This window comes from Falco peregrinus, chromosome 1, assembly GCF_023634155.1.
Source record: "Falco peregrinus isolate bFalPer1 chromosome 1, bFalPer1.pri, whole genome shotgun sequence".
In the NCBI taxonomy this organism is placed as follows: Eukaryota; Metazoa; Chordata; class Aves; order Falconiformes; family Falconidae; genus Falco; species Falco peregrinus.
Window position 1 is genome coordinate 94,647,292 of NC_073721.1, and position 13,476 is coordinate 94,660,767.

Sequence of the window (13,476 nt, forward strand, 5' to 3'; positions counted from 1 at the left end):
GGTGGCACCTGCTATGAGCTGTGACGTGATGAAGTTTCAGTTTAGAGCAAACTTGTTTGTAATTGCAGTCACCGAAGGGATAATTTTTTTATTTTGTTTTATTTCCTACCCCAAGACCTAGCGACTAGCAAAACAGACCCATTTCTTCCAGTAGGGAAACTAGGAAATAAATCCACCAAAAAACAGTTCTCCGTAAGATCAGTCAACTGGTGACTTCATAGCAAAGCTATATGGTGGTAGATTTGGGGGTAAACATGGGAGTGTGCAAGGAGTGAAAATGTTCTTGTCTGTGGAAGCCCACAGGTGGATCAGATTAAGTGTATTATGAAGTGGTACTCTTAATATTCAGACATAGGGGAGGCTTCTAGAAGCACTGAGGCCACTGCTAACTATGAAATGCCTAGCGCTGAGTTCAAACATTTCTCATTCCTTACCCTATTTTCATATACATATTGCTGTTTCCGTCTCAAATCTTAACTGAGGATTTATCAGCTAATGAAAATGAGTGTTCATTTTGTGAGTACTTAAGGGAAGGAAGAAGTCTGACTTGAAAGTTTAATGAGTCTTTGAATTTATTGCTGCTGCTATCTGATTAAAAATAACAAGTACATCTTCAAAAGGCAGCTTGGTGTTTAGATACAATCTGCTCTGAGCTTCAAAGAGATTCCTGGCACCTGGGGAGGAAGCGGTAAGTGTCGGTGATTTCCCTCGCTTCATACCGTACAGTCTGTTTAAAAAACCTCAGTGTGAATGCCGCCGTTTGGCAGGCGGAAGGTCTGGTGGCAGGTCCGTTAGCCTTGGCTTTACAAACCTTCATCTCCCTCCAGGAGCCTGCCATCGGGAGCTTTGCTGCAGCTCAGCAGCCTTCCTCAGCCGCTTCTCTTCGTCCAGCACAACAGGCAGCTTTGCATCTGATGGTTTCGCTTGGGGCAGTGTCACAAGCAGATGAAGGGAGCTCAGTGGCTTCAGCCAGGGTTTGGAACCCTATTGCTGTTGTGCGTGTAAGGAGTAAAATTGCCTGGTTTTATGTACGTCAATGAGAGCATAAAAATTGTCATTAGAGGCCAGGGCCTTACTCAGCTGGCTAAGTTAGACATGTATTATGTAAAAAGATGTTCTGTGCTCCTGGGAGTGTACAGCTTGAGCCTGTAGTGAGGTGATGACTAAAGATGATGTGATTTGAAAAGATTGCAGTAGGCACGGTAATCTGAGTGCTTTTGATTTCCCCTTGCTGTGGTAGCAGCTGCCCCAGTCAGTGTAACCATGATGCAGCGCTCTGAAAGAGGTCAGCTTTTAAGTAGGGCACAGTTTGCTCTGCGGGGTCACTTACGTGAGGCCTTGCTACAAGGCTGTCGTTCCTCACCACTAAGACCTTTTTCTTGGGTTGAGCCACTTGCTGTCCTAGCTTCCACCCAGGTCAAAAAGCTTGGTTGATTTGTTGCTGGCCAGGCATACTATAGAGTTAAAAGAGTTGATTTGTAACACTAATAAATAATGCTTGGTATGTTGGGTGTATTCCAGTTGTGCAACTTTTGAACCTTGATCTTTGAAAAGAAGAGGTATCACTGAAAAGTAGTTAACGTAGTGAGCTGTAATGAAGCCAGCCTTTTCATTTGAGGGCTGCTACAGGGTAGTAGTAAAGATGACAGCAAGTCTGGGCTCCCAGGGAAAGCAGTGAATGGAAATGGCAAGGAGAGATGGAACAAAAGTAGCTGACCCGCTAATTAGTCTTCAGAACTGCGGTAGCTATTTTCTTCTCAAAGTAATTACTCCCAAAGAGCCTTGGAGGGCTCTTGCTGAGGGTTGACTTCTTGGCATTCAGTAACACCACTGAACCGTGAAGACGTGAAACAGCAAACCCCGAAGTAAAGACAACAAAAAGCAGTTTGAAAACAATGCTCTGTAAAGCCTTACCTGTGAAATACTGTGAAATTTCAGCTGAAGTCATTAAAAGTTGCTGGATGCATTTGGATTACTTATATGCTTAACAGGCTGCTGGTGTTGTCTATGCTCTTCACTCTGAAGACTCTCATCTTGCAGCCATGGAGATGTCAAAGCCTGCCTCCAGAGCTGGAATCAGGGAGGAGTTATTCTGGGGCCGCTGACCAGCTTTCCTAGGACATCATGTTGCCTAGTGTGGACCAGCACCAGCGTATCTCCCCACCTTCCTTACAGCTGTTTCAGCGGACATCCATCAAGGACACAACCCCAGCGCTCAGGTGATGCTCCTTTTAATTCAGTAAAGTGTTGTAACTCCTTAATGTTTTTCAGAGGAAAAAGGAAAAAAAAAACACCTTCAATTTTTTTGGATTAGGAACCCAAGAAACAGGGGTTCACCTACTTACTGTCAGTAAAACAGAGGGAACAGTTATTCCTGTTGTGATGAGCGTTGGGGAAATCTGATAAATCTTAAACCATCTTTTCAGACATCAGTGTTTCTACTTGCACATGCTTCAGAGTTGGTGGTTACCAAATAGCTACAGCTTTTTGCTGAGGTTAAATCACTATGTCCTGGGTTTCAGTGAATGGGATGCCATTAGCTTCCACTGATGGCCGCGCAAATCTGTTGTGATGGGGCATGTCCAGGCTGAAGCTGGGAAGCCAGATCAGTAAGGCAGGGCTGGGATCAGCAAAGCCCTTGGCTGGGCACAAGCATGCCTGTACAGGTGTGCAAGCTTCACAGGGGGCCCAGCCTAAGTGCCAAGGTGGGGAGGCCCCAGACTAATCATTTTCCAGCTCTTTCTCACACTGCTCCCTCTGCGTTGCTCAGCTCCAAGGTTACTCTGCTGCACTCTGTCTGAGTGGACCTTGAACGCAGGCGGCCACCCACCTGCGAGGGGGGAGGGCAAGAGTTTGCAGAGCCTCTTCCTGCTCCCAGGACCCTGGCGTTTTCTGAGGCTGGAGCTAGAGAATGCTGATTTTTCCACTGCTAATTTTACTTCATCACCATGGTGTTGGATACGTTTTCTGCACAGGATTTTCTTCCTCAAGGGGGGAAGAGGTAATGCAAAGGAGAGCTCTGGTCTGGGTCTGGGGTCCTAGGCACTTGAGCCGTATGCTGCAAATAAGGGAAGTATCACTACCAGGATCTCCTGAATGGGAGGTTTGTGTGGGTGTTGCGTTATTCTCTGAATTTTTGCTTGTTACTGATTTTTTTTTTTATTTATCTGTTATTAAAACCCAGCTAACAACACTGACATCAGTGGAGTTTAGCTTTTTATCTGTGCAATTAAGGTAGACATCTGGCATCTTTAAAAGAAACATGAAGAAAGTATATTTCCCCAGGAGCATATCCCTGTATTGTGAGGGAATTGCTCATTAATTTATAATCACTCATGGACAAAGTTGTGGGTATAGAAATTGTAAACAAAGTAGTTCACATAGGAAAAGACTAAGTCAAGAAGTCAATAAAGAGGCTAAGCATTTTTCATGTGGTCTCCGAGGCTGGAAAACCTGGATTTAAAGGCTTCCATCTCCTGCTTCCATTGTTCTTTCTATTCTGCATCGTGAGCCAGAGGAGCTGGGAGCTGGTGGTCACAGCTGGATGTGCTGTGGGGCTCAGGGTGGTTATGGTTGGTGGGCAGGCACACTCCGGGGTGGGGGGTGGGGGTGTGTGCCAACACAAGAAGCAGGAGCAGAGCTGCAATGACAGGAGAACAAGTGAGAGCAAGTCATGGGATTGTAATGTCTTTTAGGTTCTTGTTTGTCAACTGACATTTAATTCAGGAGTTTGTATTCTCCATGCCTTTTCCATGAAGAGAAGGGCTAGATTTTAATTTTGTTTTATTCTGCTGAAAAGACTCCTGTGTAAGACCCAGAATGCAGAAGGGACAATTTTAAGGAAAAAGGCATTGACTACCAGTGGACTTCTAACAAAATCCAAAGAACCAGTTTAAATGAGAGAAACTCTCTCAGCCACGTCCTGTGAGGTCAGAATGATGGGGTAACTGCACCCACTCGGACTGCTGCCGGGAGCACACCACCTCCAGAAGAGCAAAGCCCCTGCTTAGAGTAGTACAGAAAAAGGGAAGAGAAACCTCTGTGTAAGGAAAGCAGGCTGGTTTCTAGGCAGCGGAGGTCACCGATGACCACCACCTTCACCTTGCAGCCAAATGGAGGAGCCAAAGCTTTTAGCGAGTAGCATGACTTGCTGAAGTCAGGAGTCTGGGAATGAAAAAAAAAACACACAAAAAAAGTAAAATGTAGGCAGACCTCACTAGCTGTGTGCTCCTCCTGCTGATTAAAAATCAAGGGGATGGGGGGCGATGAGTCCTCCAGGCCTGCTCCTGGTCATTCCCAATGACAGAAGACAGGAGCAATGCATTTTACTTTGGCAAAATGAAAGTCATGGGAAGCAAGAGGCACAGCCACCCTCTCCTGGCTTGCGTGGAGCTGGGGGGATGCTTCTAGTTTTGTGTGGCCAGGGTTGGGTGTCCAAGAGGAATGTCTGCTGGTCCCCTGGGGAGGGCAGGAGCGCGGGGGCTGGGAGCGAGGGGCGGGGAAGGGGGGCTGAGCACCGCAGGGAGGGCTGACTGCACCCTCTTCCAGGGCAGTGAGTGAGAAGGTGGGAGGTGAAGGTGGTCACGGTACCAGGGTGGTGGGGGAGTGAGAGGCAACCCGTGAGGCCCTCCTGCCTGGTAACAGCAGCAGGGTGTCCTGTGCAAGGGGGTGGCTTTATCTGAGTCACGGAGGGGAACTCGCTGTGCCTGGTGGGAGAGCAGGACCTGTGTGTGGTGAGAGCCTTGTCTGGGGGTGCTCAGTGATGTGCACGGGGAGCTGGGGTGCATGGCACTGCCTGCTGTGGTTGCTGCGGTTTTGCACAGCCTTTTGTGATACTGTCATTGCCTTTGTTCCTTCCCCGCTCAGCTCTGCGGGGTGGGACTGGGAGAGGGAAAGAGCAGTATCACTAATACCAGAAAACCTGTTCTGCAGGAAACCCTGCGGATGCCTGCAGGATGGGGAAGGAGCGGCTGCAGGCGTGACCCAACCTGCCCTGCACGGCGCAGGCCTGGAGGGTGGTGGGGAGCGACAGGCACCGTCCTCTGCGCTTCCCCTTTCCCACGACCCTGCGACCCTGCTCTCGGCATCCCTGGACCCGGATCCCCTGGGTCACAGAGGCCAGCTGCTCTTCGGGGCCTGGCTTGGCACCCTGCGAGGAGCTACTGGAGGGGAATGTCTCCCCCTGCACCACGCTGCCTTTCCTACCGCATGGGACTTGCTTTGGCGGCAAACACTCTGCCCCGGCCCGTGGCTGGGGCACTGGGCGGGTCTGTGACAGAGACGCCCGTCGCGGCCGGGGGGTTGGCATCACGGAGGGATGCGTGCCAAAGAACCCACCCCCAGCGCGGGGAACTTGCCATGGCTTGCTTTCACTCCCTGAATTCTGCTTCTTGACAGTAGCAGCGACCCAGTCCCCGTGACCCCCCCCAGGCTGCAGCACCGGCGAACCGGCCGGGGGTCTCGGCGGGGGCTGACCCCGGCCCCCCAGGCACGAACACGCGTCCCCGGGGCGCGGCCACAGGCACGGGGACACGGTGACCCGCACCCGAGCGCCCAGCCCCGGGCTCTGCGTGCCAGCCGGGTGCTGGGCCGGGCACGGGCTCAGGCGGGGACCCCGCGCAGCCCGGCGCCGCCGCGCTCACCCCGCGCCGCCGCCAGGGGGGGCCCGTGCGCCGGCGGCACCGCCCGCCCCTCGGCCCGGCACCGCCCCGGGCCCGGCCCGGCCCGAAGCGCCCCTGCAGCGGTGACAAGCGAAAAAGGAAAGACAGGAAAAAATCTTCTAAAAGGAAAAAAAATATTAAAGGAAAATAGAGGCGAAAAGAAGTAAACAAGAAAAGGAAAAGAAAAGAAAAATAAGGGGGAAAAAGGAAAAGAAAAACAAAAGAAAAAAAAGGAGAAAAGTAAAAAAAGGAAAAGGGAAAAAAGGAAAAAATAAAAACAAGAAGAAAACAAAGAAAACCCACAAAAATTCCTCCCCCTCCCTCCAGTTTTCACCCTCCTGAATTTTCTGGCTGCGGATCTGCCAGGGTTGGTCTCCCCTCTCCCAGCACCCACTGTGCTCACGTCTCCTTTCACACGCTGTAGGGGAATAAGTGCCAAATTCTCTGTGCTGGATGGAAAGGGGGTTCCCAGCCCTGGGCCTCACACCCACCCCAGCTGGCAGCCCCTGGAAAGCGGGGTCACACCTGCCACAGGGCCCCGAGAGAGGTGGTGAGCCTTGGGACAGGGAGGTGGCAGAGCGGCTGCCTTGCCACCCTCTGCCCTAGGGTGACCCGGGCATCGTGGCAGAGGAGATGCCTCTGTGGGACCCGGTGGGGAGCCGTGTGATGGGGCAGGGGGTGATGCAGGTGAGGGTGCTAGAAATAATCCTCACCCAAAACTACTGTCAAGAAAGTGTTCGAGACAGAGAGGGAGAGCTACAGCTGCCTTCCCATCACACAGAGTCTATAAACCAGGAGGTATTTTCTTCCAGAAGGTAGATAATGCATCCATGTCACACTCAGGGAGAGCTTGCTTTCTGATACCTTCCAGCCTGTGTTATGCAGGGTGCTCTTAAACCCCTGCTCCATGTAATCTCAGTTCATGTGCTCCAAGGGCAAAATGATTCCTTTTACATTGCAGAATATATTCAGGTCACACAAGCCTGCTTAGCCTTGGCAGCACTTTTGCTTCCAGGAACCACCACCACATCTCTGCACCCAGCAGAACAAACGCTGCACAGGGTCAGGAGCTGCATCCTCTGTGCAGCTCCTGACTGTCTCCACGTAACATGTCTTGTGAATGAGCCACCTCACTGGCTGCGCTTGCCCAAATGCCACGGGCAAGGGGGTCCTGCACGCACAGCCAGGTGCTACTTCGCCAGCACTGGTGCGTGCCCTGTCCTGCTGAGGATCCCAGAGGCAAAACCCTCCTCCTCCAGCACAGGATGTGGCAGTGGTTCCAGGAGGAAAGGCAGTCCCCTCTCAAGCAGCAGTGACTCACCATGCAGTACCCTGCTGTCCCATTGTCCCCCCCTCCATCGGCATACGTGGTACCCGGGATACTCTAATTAATTAACACCTCCAAAGAGCTGTGCTAGCACGAGGGGTACCCACAGCTGCAGGGAGCTGCAGAGAAAATAAAAGTAATGGCCTGGCAATGTCATCCCCCTCCTGCCCATTAGTCCAATAGGATGAATCTGAGTATATACCTGTCTTCCTACTCTCCTGTGATGCTATTTTTTTGTGATCATGCCACACACAGCAAAACTTGAATGAAAAGCACAATGGCAAGAGCATCAGCCATGCAACAGGAGAGAGCTCCCTACACAGTCCCACCCGAAGCTGCTCCTGGACAGCTGAGCTGAACATCTTGGTTTTGCTTGGGCAGTGAGAGAGGTGGCACGGAGGTGGTGGAATGGGCTGATGAAGGCTGAGTCATCTGCCAGTGCAATGTGCTGGGGGCTCCAGCTGCTCTGCCAGAGCCCAGAGGATGGCAGACACCAGTCCAAAAACTTGCCGCTGGCATCTGCTGCATCCGTGCAGCTCTGCCAGGCATGGGCAGGCACAGCATCCCACAGGGAGAGATGAATCCTCCAGCGTGGATTCACGTCTCTCTGCAGGATGCTGTGCCTGCCCCTGCCCGGTGGAGAGGCTGACCAAGCTGCCACCCAAAACACAGCTGCAAATGAGCAGTGGGTGCAGATCGAGGTGGCTGACAGCTCCATGTATCGCCTTAGCATCTCTGGTTAATTCACCTGACTTACCAGCATCCCAGAGCCAAGTAACTCCACTTGCCCAAGGCTATGGTTATCTCCAGGAGACATGGGTGGGCATCTCCCTCATGCCTAGGAACTGAAGGGGTGCTCCTCAATGTGGTGGTATCACAGTGCAAGTAGCTGCTGAGCATCAGACAAGCATCGCTACAGACAGTGAGCAGGGAAAAGATCATCATGGAGAAAAGGGGGGGAAAATTACCATTTTTCATTATAATAGAGACCCCAGAAGGCTGGGAGTTTCTTTGATAGATTCCCTGCCACCACCACCACCCCCACCACCCCCATGTTTCTAACTTCTTCAAATACAAGCATAGCCTGCATCTTCTGGGAGGGCTTTTAGGTGACTGCCAGACAAGTGAACTTAGGTTTTTGCAGGTGTCAGAGAAGCAAAAATCTGATTGTCTGAGTCAGATTCAGGCAATTTTAACGTATTTGAGCTCCGCTTGCTTGATACTTGTGAGATCTCATGCCTGGGGAAAGGCTGCTTGGCCCCAAGCCTCTCCAGGAGGTGGGACCAGTTGGATGCCGAAATCAAAAAGCCAGGTGAGTCATTGTCCTGGACCTGGGTGATGGGTGCTGTTTGTGGGGACAGTGTGAAAGCAATGACACTCACATCACCTACAGAAAGACAGAGTGGCTCCAGGGGGGTCTCTGCAGCCCCCTCCTCTGTGCTCCAGGGCTCCCCATAGCACTCCCACCCCAGGAGGGGCCAACCAGACCCCACAAATCTCAAGAGGGTTCCCACATTTCTAAGAAATGGATTTTTTTCCCCAAAGGGGGAGTGTGATGAGAGCTGTGTCTCTGCATCCCTATGTTCTTGTTTGGTTCTGAAACATTAAACCCAGGTCAGGGCATTAAACCATCTCTTTTTCAGGCTTTGCCAGGCAGGTATTTTCTCCATGCTGGACAGCTGATGGAGACGGCAGGTTTTCCCCTCCCCACTCTCCCCCCACCTCCCCAGTCTTTGATCCCAGCAGCTCTGGAAACTGAGCTTTGAAAATACAGTGATTTCACAGACGTGTTGATTAGGAAATTAAATTCCAAGAAGCAAGTGACAACCCAGCTGCACTGCCTGGCTCTGTGAGCCTGGAGCTCCCCACCAGGAAATGTATTCTCCTGTGTTTTTGACATATCCAGGGTGTTGTATTATTAATAAAAAATGCAGACAGAACTTCTTAAGAGAAAATTACTTCCAAAGAAACTGCTCGGTTTGTGGGTATTTTTCAGTTTTTCCTGTGAATTGTTAGGCTTCCTTGAAGACAGCTCAGTCCCTTCTGTCTTTTGCAGAGCAAAAATGAAGCATACGTTTACCCTGGAGCACAGAGAGTCTCCTGGGCACACAGACAGACCCCAGGGATTTGTCTCCCATAGCAGGCTGTTAATCAAGGTTTCCAGTTTCATAGGGAAATGGATTTAATGGAGGATGGAGGGAGGACTGTGGACCTTCATAGTTAATTCTACAGAAAAATAACCCCAGCCTTGTAGTTCTGTGAGAACTGGGCTGTGTCTAGTCCATCCAGCTGGGATAAGGAGAGGACTAGCTGATGTGGCTAGCTCCAGAGCAGCCGTGATGCCACACAGTGATTGCAAATAAGATGTTCTTATTCTAACACCCCAAAATCCAGCACTGAAAAACAATCTTTTTCCCCTTCCCAGCCGTATCAACTTTATGCTTTTCTGAGTGCTCCTGACACCAATCTGCACATACCAGCCCAGGGTGGGAGGGTGTTTGGGGGCAGATTCATCTCATTCTTGGTACTGGGAAAGCAGGGATGGCCCTCAGCAGCAGATAAGCTTGGGCAGCCTTGTACTTCAAGCCCAGGACAAGTGGGATGCCGAATGCACCCTGCTTGGCTCGTCACCACTGCAGCGGCCGGGACCTGCCAGGGCTTACCAGGGCTGTGCTCCGGTCCACAGCAGGAAGGAAAAAATATGGAGGTAGGGTCCCATTTCCTTGGAGACATAGTATGTCGGCATCAACCTGAAGACAGCTGCAGGGCAGCTCAGGCTCCTCTCACTTCACCTGTGGGTGCATTGCTCCCTCAGGAATCGGACCCCAGCAGCATGGCCCCAGCAGAGCTCCTCACAACCTGGCCACCTCAGAGCCACGGCACCCAGCAGAGCCCCGAGCTGCTTTGCAGGCACCCACCTCTGCAAGGAAGCAAACCCAGAAGTGTTTGGGTGATGGATGTGGACAGGGTGGGCTCAGCAGCTTAGTGGAGAGGCTGGGGATAGGGCAGGATCCATCAGTCTCCAGCACTGGCCACCAAGGGCAATGGCAGGGGCTGAGGCGATTTGGTTTCAGAGGAGGTTCAAGAAGTTCCTTGAGGCTTGCAGAACAGCTGCAGGAGGGGGAAGAACCAGAAGAGGCTATGCCTGTGTGAAGCAGCCATGTGTGGGGCTAGGTGATGGTTCAGACACACTGGAGGGTCACAGCTGCAGCAGTGGGTGGGACTTTGGGGTCACCACTCTTTGCTTTGTCTCCAATTTAAAGTTTAATGGAAGGTTTTAAAAAAAGGCTTAAAAGGAGGGTGAGGAGATGTTCGCAGGAACCTTTCTGCAAGGTAGAAATACCTGTATAGAAGGAGGGAGGATGGTTATTTGCTGGGAAACACAGCAAGTATCCAGCAAAGAAGCGACCAGTCTCTGGTTGGCACCACAGGTTTGAAGTGGAAAGGCTGTAAAAGACCTTCCAGGAAAAGGCAGATCCTTTTTTCCTGGATGCAATAAGGAAGAAAGAGAAGAAAAACTCAGGGAAGTGATGCAAAGAAAACCTGTCAAAGCAATAAGCCAGGAAAAGAAGCTTTGCAGAAGTGCTTTGAATGGGTGCACATGCAGTGACAGGGGATGTATCAAAGCCAGAGAGGTTAAAGCATACAAGATGAGAGATCATGCTGGCCTAGACGTGAAGGCCCTTATCCTACTTTCCTCTAGCTTGATATTCAGAAATATGCAAGCAGATGGGGTCTGACTTCCAAACACTGAACAGAGGTGGACACCAACAGCCTTTGTCCCTGTAGCCTTTCTTCCCCACCAGCACAGAAAGGGTAAAACTACCTCTTTCTCAATAGGTTGCCTCCCTTCCCTTGGTGCTGCTTAAAAATCACTCCAGAAATTAAAAGCGGATCAGCCTTTACATCTGTAGCTCATTCTGCACAAGATGCCCCATTGGGAAGGGAGTTTTCCTGGTGAACTGCAGAGAACCTGTCTGTGCTCGCCAGCACCCACGCTGCAGCACCGCCGTCCCTCCTGCTGCTCCCATGCATGGAGGCATCCCTGAAATGCCGGAGCCTCATCCTCCCTGCAGCATGGGGGATGCAGGCAGAAGTCTGGCAGGTGGTGGGGCTGCAGCGTGGGCACAGGGTGGGAGAAGGACGAGCAGTCCGAACCCTTACTGCATTCCTCTGTGGTATAAGGCCACTCTGGTCCCCCCAGCTGGCTGCTCTCACCCATCCCATCCCCATCCTATCCCCATCCCCTCAAAGAGCAGCTTGCTGGTGACATCTTTGACACCTCCAGCTCTCTTTCTGCACATCACAGCTTTTTATCTCTGGCAGCTAATAGCAGAGCGCTGGGGGAAGGGACCATATGCCAAAGCAGCTTGTCTAAGGCACCTTCTTACTAATTACATTACATGCCCCCCTAGCAAGAGAAAGGTTTTGACACACAGTTAGATTAGTGACCAGAATATCTCCCCTCTCTCCATGCTGTAGGTGATGCTTTTGCCTCTGTGCTGGTGGCAGGAGGCAGCTCTGCGATGGGACGGGACAGAGCCACCTTTGTTTGCAGTGATACCACAAAAAGCACAGGCTGGTGGCAGCCAGGAGCATGTGCTTCTGCCAAAAGTCCAGTTACAGGAGTATACGGGGTAAGCAGCTGCTATGCAGTGCGACAGCGCTGGAACAAAGACAGCAACTGAATTAATCTGCAGAAAGAGCCACCTTCCTTTATTCTGCTGCCTGCAGGGTGTTTGCTGCAAGTAACAACTGAATCATGACAGCCTGGGATAATCAGAGGGTATGAACCTCAGGCTCAGTTCAGCTGCAGGGAATCTCGCTCCCCTTCTTCCAAGGGACACTGTTTGTAGCTCGGAGGAGCTCTGGTGCTGTCCTAATTAACAATGTATCCTGTTAATGGCTGATCCTACCCAAGGAATGTAGGTGTCAGTCATGATTCAGACAGCAGCAGCAAGGTGATGGGTTTGCCCATCGGAGGGGAGAAGGTGTCCTGGCATCCAGATCCTCTTCCAGAGGACAAGAGGAACCCAAGACGGGGCAAGAAGCTGAGGGCCAGGTGATGCTGTCACCGTTTCCAGGTCCCTTTGCTCCTATCAGGAGCTAAATTGCATCGTATTGCAGCCATGATTTCAAACGGAGCTTCTATCCGGGGCCTGTGTGTGGGGTTGTGGCAGTGGCAGGAGATTGTTCCCATGGGAACTTGGGAGGCCCTGCAGAGCAGTGATGAACACTGTCGTGGGGCTACCTGTGGGGCTGGCCCATGAGCATTCAAACCCTCTCCTTGCCTGTTGCTGGGCAGCATGACAGCCAGCCTAGTTAGCTGTGAAGGATGAGCTGGTGGTCCTGTCCATCTCACTGCACAGGAAAACACTACTTGTGCATCTTTTTCTAAATCACATGGGAGTGCTAAATATGCAGGTCTGCTTCTCCAGCGCCCTGTGTGGCAGTGCTTGCTCCAGCGCATGGCTGCTGGAAGGTGCTGCTGGAAGGAGCGGACAAGCAGCCTGCACAGGGGAGACAGGCTCCCCTGGTTTGCTTTCCAGCTGGGGGAATCCCGACCTGCTTCTGCTCTCTGACTCCTGGATAACCTTTTCATAACTACTCCTGCTTCTTACGTTGGGGTCTCCTGAAATCTCTGTCAACAGCAAATGCTTTCACCTTTGCATGCCTGGAGCTCTCTGGGGACTGGGACCAGGGCAGTTATTACAGAGAGTTTTCCAGGGACTGTCAGCTTCCCTGCCCCTCCTGCCGCTACCCAATTCTCTGGCCAGCTAGGAGGCACGGGCATGCACATGTTTCAGTATGTGCCTCATTTTTAATGCATTTATTTTTAGCTTGTTTTTGTGGCCTACAGAGGATTCCACAGGAAATCCTGCAGCCATGGGATCACGAAAAGCTCAGGTTCCCGATTGTGTTACATACGTTAACAGAGATGTGATCTATACAGGGTTTTTTAAAAAGCAGCTATAAATACTTCCTCCAGCTGCACCAATATCCCCTCATCCCTCTTCCCTCCACGGCACCTGTTGACACTCATGTACCCAGTTAAGATTAGCTGCTTCGCAGGGAAGGGAAGCCTCAGCTCCGGAGCCATCCCTCCTGCCGTGTCGCCACAGCACCTGGCTGGCCCGTTCCGGGAGGCCGCCTGGGCTGTCACCATTTGCACAGCCCTGAGAGGCTGGCTCCGCCGCCAGGTTTACTCAACCCAGCAGCTGTGCAGGGGAAGAGAGCCAGGACCCAGCCCCACGTGAGGTGGTGGCACCTTGCCACCTGAGCCCCATGGCCAGGGCAGCGCCAGCCTCCTGGCCTGGCAGTGCCACCGCTGTCAGTTCTCAGCCCCGCTTCTTTCCTCAGCGTCAGCCGGCCCAGGCAGCAGGGGTGCTTGGGGCTAGCGTGCACATGCATGTGTTGTTATGCAGCCGTGGGGTGCCCTGCCAAGTGCGACATTTCCCTCCAGCTGTGGAAGCAGCTGGCTCTTTTGCA